Genomic DNA, 9,709 nt, shown 5'->3' with positions numbered 1-9,709 from the left:
AAGCATGCACCACCACACCTGGCTAATTTTTGTATTTTTAAGAGAGACAGGGTTTCTCCATGTTGGCCAGGCTGGTCTCAAACTCCTGACCTCAAGTGATCCACCAGCCTTGGCCTCCCAAAGTGCTGGGATTACAGGCGTGAGCCACTGCATCCTGCAAATTGTTTTTTAATTTTTAATTTTTGGGGTACATAGTAGGTGTATATATTTATGGGGTTCATGAGACGTTTTGACACAGGCATGTAATGTGTAATAATCACCATCATGAAGAATGAGGTATACATCTCCTCAAGCATTTATCCTTTGTGTTACAAACAATCCTATTATGCTCTTGTAGTTATTTTAAAATGTACGCTTAAATTATTATTGATTAGCGTCACATTCATTGTTTCTATTTTTTTCTTTTTGTACCCATCAACCGTCCCCTCTTCCCCACCGGGCTCCCACTACGTTTCCCAGCCTCTGGTTACCATCCTTCTACTCTCTGTCCAAGAGGTCAATTATTCTGATTTTTAGATTTCCCAAATAAATGAGAACATTCGATGTTTGTCTTTCTGTGCCTGCCTTATTTCACTTAACATAATGACGTCCGCTCCCATCTGTGTTGTTGCAAATGACTGGATCTCACTCTTTTTAAGACTGAATAGTGCTCCACTGTGTATACGCACCACACTTTCTTTATCCATTCATCTGCTGATGGACACTTAGGTTGCTTCCAAATCTTGGCTACTGTCAACAGGGCTGCAACAAAAATAGTAGTGCAGATATTTCTTCCATACACTGATTTCCTTTCTGTGGGGTATATACCCAGCAGTGGGATGGCTGGATCATATGACAGCTCTATTTTTAGTTTTTTGAGGAACCTCCAAACTGTTCTCCATAGTGGTTGTACTAATTTACAGTTCTACCAACGGCGTAAGAGGGTTCCTTCCCTTTTCTCCACATCCTCATCAGCATTCATTATTGCCTGTCTTTTGGATAAAAGCCATTTTAACTGGGGTGAGATGATATCTCATTGTAGTAGTTTTAATTTGCATTTCTCTGATGATGTGTGATATTGAGCACCTTTTCATATGCCATTTGTATGTCTTCTCTGGAGAAATGTCTATTCAAATCTTTTGCCCATTTTTAATCAGATTTATTGGATTTTTTTTCCCTATAGCATTGTTTAAACTTTTTATATATTCTGGTTTAATTGTCAGGTGGGTAGTTTGCAAATATTTTCTCCCATTCTCTGGGATGTCCCTTCACTTTATTGATTGTTTCCTTTGCTGTACAGAAGCTTTTTTTTTTTTTTTTTTTAAGACGGGGTTTCACCATGTTGGTCAGGCTGGTTTTGAACTCCCGACTTCAGGTGATCCGCCCACCTTGGCCTCCAAAGTGCTTGGATTACAGGCGTGAGCCACTACGCCTGGCCTTTTTTTTCATTCTTGAGACAGAGTCTTGCTCTGTTGCCCAGGCTGGAGTGTAGTGGCTCGATCTAGGCTCACTCACTGCAACCTCCACCTCCCAGGTTCAAACGATTCTCCTGCCTCAGCCTTCCTAGTAGCTGCAACTACAGGTGTGCACCACCATGCCTGGCTAATTTTTGTATCTTTAGTAGAGGTGGTGTTTCACCATGTTGGCCAGGCAGGTCTCGAACTCCTGACCTCAAATGATCCGCTTGCCTTGGCTTCCCAAAGTGCTGGGATTACAAGTGTGAGCCACCAAGCCCGGGTGCTGAAGCTTTTTAACTTGATGTCATCCCATTTGTTAATTTTTTTTATGGTTGCCTGTGTCTTTGGGGTATTACTCAAGGACTCTTTGCCCAGAGCAATGTCCTGGAGAGTTTCCCAAAGTTTTCTTGTAGTAGTTTCATAGTTTGAAGTCTTAGATTTAAGTCTTTAATCCATTTTGATTTGATTTTTTTTTTTTTTTTTTTTGGAGACGGAGTCTAGCTCTGTCACTCAGGCTGGAGTGCAGTGGCGTGATCTTGGCTCACTGCAACCTCCGCTTCCTAGGTTCAAGCAATTCTCCTGCCTCAGCCTCCTGAGTAGCTGGGACTGACTACAAGCATATGTCACCACGCCCAGCCAATTTTTGTATTTTTAGGTTTTTTTCTTTCTTTCTTTCTTTCTTTTTTTTTGATAGCCAACCTTGCTGACCAACTATTTTTAGTTTCTCCATGTCAGTCAGGTTGGTCTTGAACTCTTGACCTCAGGTGATCTGCCTGCCTCAGCCTCCCAAAGTGCTGGGATTACAGGCGTGAGTCACTGTACCCGGCTGTGTCTAGTTTTTTAAAATATTGTTTGTTGTTGTTGTTTTTGAGACAGATTCTTACTCTCTCACCCAGGCTGAAGTGCAGTGGCCCGATCTCAGCTCACTACAACCTCCGTCTCCTGGGTTCAAGCGATTCTCCTGCCTCAGCCTCCCGAGTAGCTGGGACTACAAGCGCGTTACCACACCTAATTTTTGTACTTTTAGTAGAGAAGAGGTTTTGTCATGTTGGCCAGGCTGATAAACTCCTGACCTCAGGTGATCGCCTGCCTCGGCCTCCCAAAAGTGCTGGGATTACAGGTGTGAGCCACTGCGCCCAGCTGGCACTACTGATTTTCATATGTTGATTTTGTATCCTGCAAGTTTACTGATTTTTATCAGTTCTGATAGTTTTGTGTGTGTGTGTGGAGTCTTTAGGTTTTTCCAAATGTAAGATCGTATTGTCTGCAAACAAGGATAATTTGGCTTCTTCCCTTCCAATTTGGATGCCCTGTTTTTCTCTTGTCTGATTGCTCTAGGTGTATTTAGTTATTGTCGTTGATGGTTTTTGACAGAGGGTGTCACACTGATGCCCAGGCTGGAGTTCTGTGGCACAATCTCAGCTCACTTCAACCTCCCCTCCTGAGCTCAACTGATCCTCCTACCTCAGCCTCCTGAGTAGCTGGGACTGCAGGTCTGTACCACCACACCCAGCTAATTTTTCTATTTTTTGTAGAGACAGGGTTTCATCATCTTGTCCAGGCTCTCTCAAACTCATAGGTTTAAATAATCCACCTACCTTGGCCTCCCAAACTGCTGGACTTACAGGCGAGCTATAGCACCTGATCCTTCTGGGGCTTTTTTGAGAAAGTCTCACTATCACCCAGATGGAGTGAAATGGCATAATCAAGGCTCACTGCAGCCTCGACCTCTCCGGCCTCAAGCGATCCTTCCACCTCAGCATCCCAAGTAGCTGAGCCCCACAGGTGTGCACCACCATGCTCAACTAATTTTATTTTTAATTTTTTGTAGAGATGGGGGTCTCACTACATTGCCCAGGCTGGTCTCAAACTCCTCAGCTCAAGTGATCCTCCTGCCTTGGCCTCCCAAATTGTTGAGATTACAGGTGTGAGCCACCACACTCAGCCTATTTCGTTTCAATTATTCTTGAATATTATAAAAATAGTATCATGCATGTATGTAGTGATCTGGAACTTGTTCTTTCTACTCTTCATCATGTTATAAGGACTCACGCACGTTGTAGTGTGTAGCTATATTTTATTTTCACTCTAGAATATTCCACTGTATGGAACAGGTATTCGGGTTGTGGCCAGCAGAAGCCAGTCTTTAGATGTCCTCTGGGTTAAATCGCTTAGATCAATATACACAGCAAGGTTTTGCCCTTGTAAAATAACCAGGAGCCAGGAGCAGTGACCATGTAGCCCTTCCATTCACAGAGCACCCACACTGAACCAGGCACCCTGCTGTAAACACCTGTGAACTCCTTTTCCTGTGTGAGGAGACAGAATCAGGGTCTTCCCATTGTCTCTTCAGGGTTCACAATGATGCCAGCAAGTAGACCAGCACTGCAGCAAAGATCTGGTGTCAGTGGCCTCCCGGTGAGATTGATAGATCCGGCCATGGATGTCGTGTATGTGGTGCAGAATGTGTCTGGTGTGGTATAGGCGTGATGGTGTATATAAGTGTGCAAATGTGTCTCTTTGGCGTGTGTGATGTGAGAGGTGAAAGAAGGTGGTGTCGGCCGGGTGCTGTGGCTCACACTTGTAATCCTAGCACTTTGGGAGGCCAACGTGGGTGGATCACCTGAGGTCAGGAGTTCATGACCAGCCTGGCCATCATGGTGAAACCCCATCTTTAAAAAAAAAAATTAAAAAAAAAAAAGAAGGTGGTGTCTAGGTGTGTGTGGTGGGGGGGCTGTGTGTGTGCATATAGTGGGTGTGGGTGTTGTGTACGTGTGTGCCCTGTACATACAAGCTCAGTCCTGGAGTTACCACCTGCCTTGCCTCAGCTAGCTAATGCCCCATGCTTCCCTCTGGGGCCTGGGTACCTCCTTGTCTGCCTCTGCACCAATCCTCTCCGCTCCCCTACTCCCTTCTTTCAACTCTTTTTATCTCTCCTCTTCCTCCCAACCTTCCATAACCAGCCACCCAAATCAGACCCCTCCTTCCATAACCAGTCACCCAATTCTCTCCATTCTTCTTCCCCACCCCTCCTCCTGATGGCACATCCCAATGCACTTTGAGATCCCATCCTTATTTGACCTCCCCACAATTTCCACAAAACTTTTGACCTCTGCCTCCTTCTTGAAACTTCTTCCCGATTTCATAACCCCTGGTTTGCCTTCAACTTCTCTGTCACTTAGGCCCAGTTTCCCCTCCTTCTCCCTTCTTTTTTTTCTTTTGAAACGAAGTTTTGCTCTTGTGGCCCAGGCTGGAGTGCAATGGCGCCATCTCGATTCACTGTAACGTCTGCCTCCCGGGTTCAAGCAATTCTCCTGCCTCAGCCTCCCGAGTAGCTGGGATTACAGGCATGTGCCACCATGCCTGGCTAATTTTGTATTTTCAGTTGGAGGTGGCATTTCTCCATGTTGGTCAGGTTGGTCTCAAACTCCCGACTTCAGGTGATCCGCCCACCTCCACCTCCCAAAATGCCACCAAACCCAGCTCCTCTCCTTCTCTTCTTTGCTGTTTAAACTTGAGTGTCTTTCCCCTTTCTCACTCTCAAGCCCTCTGTAGGGGTCAGGATCTTGGCAGGAGACAGACGGCCAGCTCAAATCAATTAATGTGAGGAGGGCATAAAAAAGAATTTCAAGGGCTGGGCAAGATGGCTCACCCCTGTAATCCTAGCACTTTGGGAGGCCGGATCACGAGGTCAAGAGTTTGAGACCAGCCTGGCCAACATGGTGAAAACCCATCTCTACTAAAAATACAAAAATTGGCTGGGCCTGGTGGCGTGCGCCTGCAGTCCCAGCTACTTGGGAGACTGATGGAGGAGAATTGCTTGAACCCGGGAGGCGGAGATTGCGGTGAGCCGAGATCACGCTAATGCACTCCAGCCTGGCTACAGAAAACAAAAACAAAAACAAAAAACTCCAAGGGGCAGTGCTGTACCCTGAGGCGCATTCCTTCCTTCCTTGGGGCCTGGGAGCTACAGGAGGGAACTCTGCTGGAGGCTGTCTGTGTCCAGAAGTTTGCCTGACAAGAGCTGTGACCTTCATTTGAGGAATCAGCCTGCATAACCCCACCTGGCAGGAGCCACCCTCTCTTCTCCCACCAGAGCATCTCATTGCATCAACTGGAAGCCAGAAGGCAGGGAGTTTGGGGTGCTGCAGTCTGCGTAGTTTCCTCTCTAGGGCAGGGAGCAGCTCCTGGGAGGCCAAGGAGACACCCAGCACCGCCACTTTCCCCTCATGACTATTCCTGGAACTCCAGCACTGAGCCCGCCCCTGAGCTCCGGGCCTCCCAGATACCCCTGCCCAGGGGCTCCCAGACACCAGGTCACTCAGTACTATTTGTGTGCTGGAGGGAAGGGATTGAGACAACCCCAACTCTCAACCCCACCCTGCCCCAGCTCGTCTTTCAGCTCCACTCAGGAAGTGCCTGAGAGACATAGAGGCTCACATATTTCTAAGTGAAAATACATTTTTTTGGTTCTGCTTATAAAAATGACACATGCTTTTTAATAAAAATAATAATATAAAGTGAATTAAAGTTATATGATGTAATCCTGCCATCCCAGAGAGAAATACTTTGAGTATGTCCAGACTCTCCCTCTCTCTCTCTCTCTCTCTCTCTCTCTGTGTGTGTGTATATATATATATATATATATACACACACATATATATGTAATTTTTTTCTTTTTTTTCCCTTCATCCATCTCGTATTTTTATTTTTTTTTTTTAAGTAGAGATGGGGTCTCACTCTGTTGCCTAGGCTGGTCTTGAACTCCTGGTTTCCAGTGACCGTCCCACTTCACCCTCCCAAAGTGTTACAGGTGTGAGCCACCAGGCCTATCAGAGCTTATATTTTAGTAATTTAACACACCACTTAACAATGTGCTGTTGATATGTTTCCATTTCAAGAACTATTGATAAACACAATTATTTTGATATGGTCATATGTGGATGTACATAATTAATTTGGGTAATTTCCTAGGAGCTAAATAATAATAATTTATGAACACAAAGAAGGAAACAACGAGCCAGGTGCAGTGGCTCACACCCGTAATCCCAGCACTTTGGGAGGCCATGATGTGTGGATCACCTGAGGCCAGGAGTTCGAGACCAGCCTGGCCAACATGGTGAAACCCGGTCTCTACTAAAAATATAAAAATTAACCAGGTGTGGTGGTGGGTGCCTGTAATTCCAGTTATTTGGGAGGTTGAGGCAGGAGAATTGCTTCAAACCAGGAGGAGGAGGTTGCAGTGAACCAAGGCACTCCAGCCTGGGTGCCAGAGCAAGACTCTGTCTCGAAAAAAAAAGAAAAGAAGAAGGAAACAACAGACACTGGGATCTACTTGAGGGGGGCTGGTAGGAGGAGGGAGAGAAGCAGAAAAGATAACTATTGGGCCCTAGGTTTAATACTTGGGTGATGAAATAATCTGTACAACAAGCCCCCATGATACGTGTGTACCTATGCAACAAATCTTCGCATATGTCCCCAAACCTAAAATAAAAGTTTAAAAACAAATAACTTTGGTAATTTCCAAAATTCCACCATTTTGTAGATAAAATATTCCATTAACAGACAGGGCTTTGGGCAGAGATTATTGGCTATACATTGTCCTTTTCTTCCTTGGTGATAGAATTCTAATTTTTATTTTTTATCATTTTGTTATTAAATTAATTTTATTATCAAACTGAAAGTAATTTATTATTATTCTCTCTCTTTTTTTTTTTGAGATGGAGTCTCGTTCTGTCACCGATGCTGGAGTGCAGTGGCTTGATCTCGGCTCACTGCAATCTCTGCCTCCTGGGTTCAAGCAATTCTCCTGCCTCAGCCTCCTAAGTAGCTGGGACTACAGGTCCACACCACCACGCCCAGCTAATTTTTTTACTTTTAGTAGAGATGGGGTTTCACCATGTTGGTCAAGCTGGTCTTGAACTCCTGACCTCGTGATCCACCAGCCTCAGCTTCCCAAAGTGCTGGGATTACAGGATGAGCCACCGTGCCCAGCCTATTACTACTCTTTTAGAGACACAGTCTTGTTCTGTCACCCAGGCTAGAGTGTAGTGGTGCAATCATAGCTCACTGTAACCTTGAACTCCTGGGTTCAAGTGATCATCTTACCTCAGCCTCCTGAGCAACTGGGTACTATGCCTTGCTAATTGTTTTGTAGAGATGGGGTCTTGCTATGTTGCCCAGGTTGGTCTCAAACTCCTTACCTTAAGCAGTCCTCCTGCCTTGGCCTCCTAAAATGTTGAGATTACAGGTGTCAGCCATTGCACCTAGCCAAATTTTTATTTTCACTTTTTTATTTACTTTAGAACCTCTTGTTTTTAGCAAGTCCTGTGTCCTTCCTTTAGAATAAACAGGAAATTCCTCAGATTCTCTTGCAGCTAGCTGTGGGCACGTGACAAAGTTAAGGACAATGAAGTGTAAGCCAAAATGTTCTGGAGCAGATTCCAGAAAATTTCCTTCACGGACGGAGGGAAATAGGAGCTATTATGAGAAGGCAGTAGTGAGAGTTGGGGAGAAAGCTTGCCCAATAGAAAAAAAGTGGCTCCTGGCCAGGTGCAGTGGCTCACACCTATAATCCCAGCACTTTAGGAAACCGTGGCAGGTGAATCACCTGAGGTCAGGAGTTCGAGACCAGCCTGACCAACATGGTGAAACCCTGTCTCTACTAAAAATACAAAAATTATCTGAATGTGGTGGCAGGCACCTGTAATCCCAGCTACTCGGGAGGCTGAGACAAGAGAATCACCTGAACCTGGGAGGCAGAGGTGTCTGCTCCTTCCAATTTCTCATGACACATCTGTCCAATTTTATACTACAAGTCAGTTAGAAAGTGAGATTGGAGGCTGAGTGCAGTGGCTCATGCCTGTAGTCCCAGTACTATGGGAGGTCAAGACAGGCAGATAGCTTGAGGCCAAGAGTTCAAGAACCGCCTGGGCAACATAGTGAGACTCCATCGCTATTAAAAAATAAAAGTAGGCCAGGCACGGTGGCTCACACCTGTAGTCCCACCACTCTGGGAGGCCGAGGTGGGTGGATCACGAGGTCTCTACTAAAAACACAAAAATTAGCTGGGTATGGTGGCACGCGCCTGTGGTCCCAGCTACTCGAGAGGCTGAGGCGGAAGAATTGCTTGAACCCAGGAGGCAGGGATTGCAGTGAGCCGAGATTGTGCCACTGCGCTCCAGCCTGGCAACAGAGCAAGACTCCGTCTCAAAAAAATAAAAATAAAAATAAAGAAAAATAAAAATAAACTGGGCATGGTGGCATGCACCTGTAATCCTAGCTACTCAGGAGGCTTCAGCAGGAGGATCATTCAAGCCTAGGAGTTCGAGGTGATATTGAGCTATGACAGTGCAACTGCATTGCAGCTTGGGTGACAGAGTGAGACCCTGTCTCCAAAAAAAACAAAAATAAAAAATAAAAAAACAGCAAGCTTGACTATCAGGCTGATTCTCATTTATTTACATCAATCCGGGGGAAAGTATACAGTAGTATGAATAATCTAAAATGAAAGATAACTAAAATGTTTACTTGGCACTAGAATGTGTTCCTAAATTCATATTTATTTTTATTTTATTTTTTATTTTTATTTTTGAGACAGAGTCTTGCTCTGTTGCCCAGGCTAGAGTGCAGTAGCATGATCTAGGCTCGCTGCAGCTTCCTCCTGGTTTCAAGCGTTTCTCCTGCCTCAGCCTCCCAAGTAGCTGGGGTTACAGACATGTATGCACCACCATGCCCAGCTAATTTTTTTTTTTTTTTTTGAGACGGAGTTTCGCTCTTGTTACCCAGGCTGGAGAGCAATGGCACGATCTCGGCTCACCACAACCTCCACCTCCTGGGTTCAGGCAATTCTCCTGCCTCAGCCTCCCGAGTAGCTGGGACTACAGGCGTGCGCCACCATGCCCAGCTAATTTTTGTATTTTTAGTAGAGACGGGGTTTCACCATGTTGACCAGGATGGTCTTGATCTCTTGACCTCGTGATCCACCCGCCTCGGCCTCCCAAAGTGCTGGGATTATAGGCGTGAGCCACCGCGCCCGGCCTAATTTTTGTATTTTTTAGTAGAGATGAGGTTTTGCCATGTTGGCCAGGCTGGTTTCAAACTCCTGATCTCAGGTAATCCACCCACCTCGGCCTCCCGTAGTGCTGAGATTACAGGCATGAGCTACTGCGCCTGGCCAAATCCAACATATTTTAATTGATGGAGAAAGAAAGGGAATGTGGCTGGGCGCAGTGGCTCACACCTGTAATCCCAGCACTTTGGGAGGCTGAGGT

This window comes from Aotus nancymaae, unplaced genomic scaffold (assembly GCF_030222135.1).
Source record: "Aotus nancymaae isolate 86718 unplaced genomic scaffold, 86718_ANA_hifiasm-v0.15.2.pri h1tg000040l, whole genome shotgun sequence".
Lineage (NCBI taxonomy): Eukaryota > Metazoa > Chordata > Mammalia > Primates > Aotidae > Aotus > Aotus nancymaae.
This window is presented reverse-complemented; position numbering follows the sequence as displayed.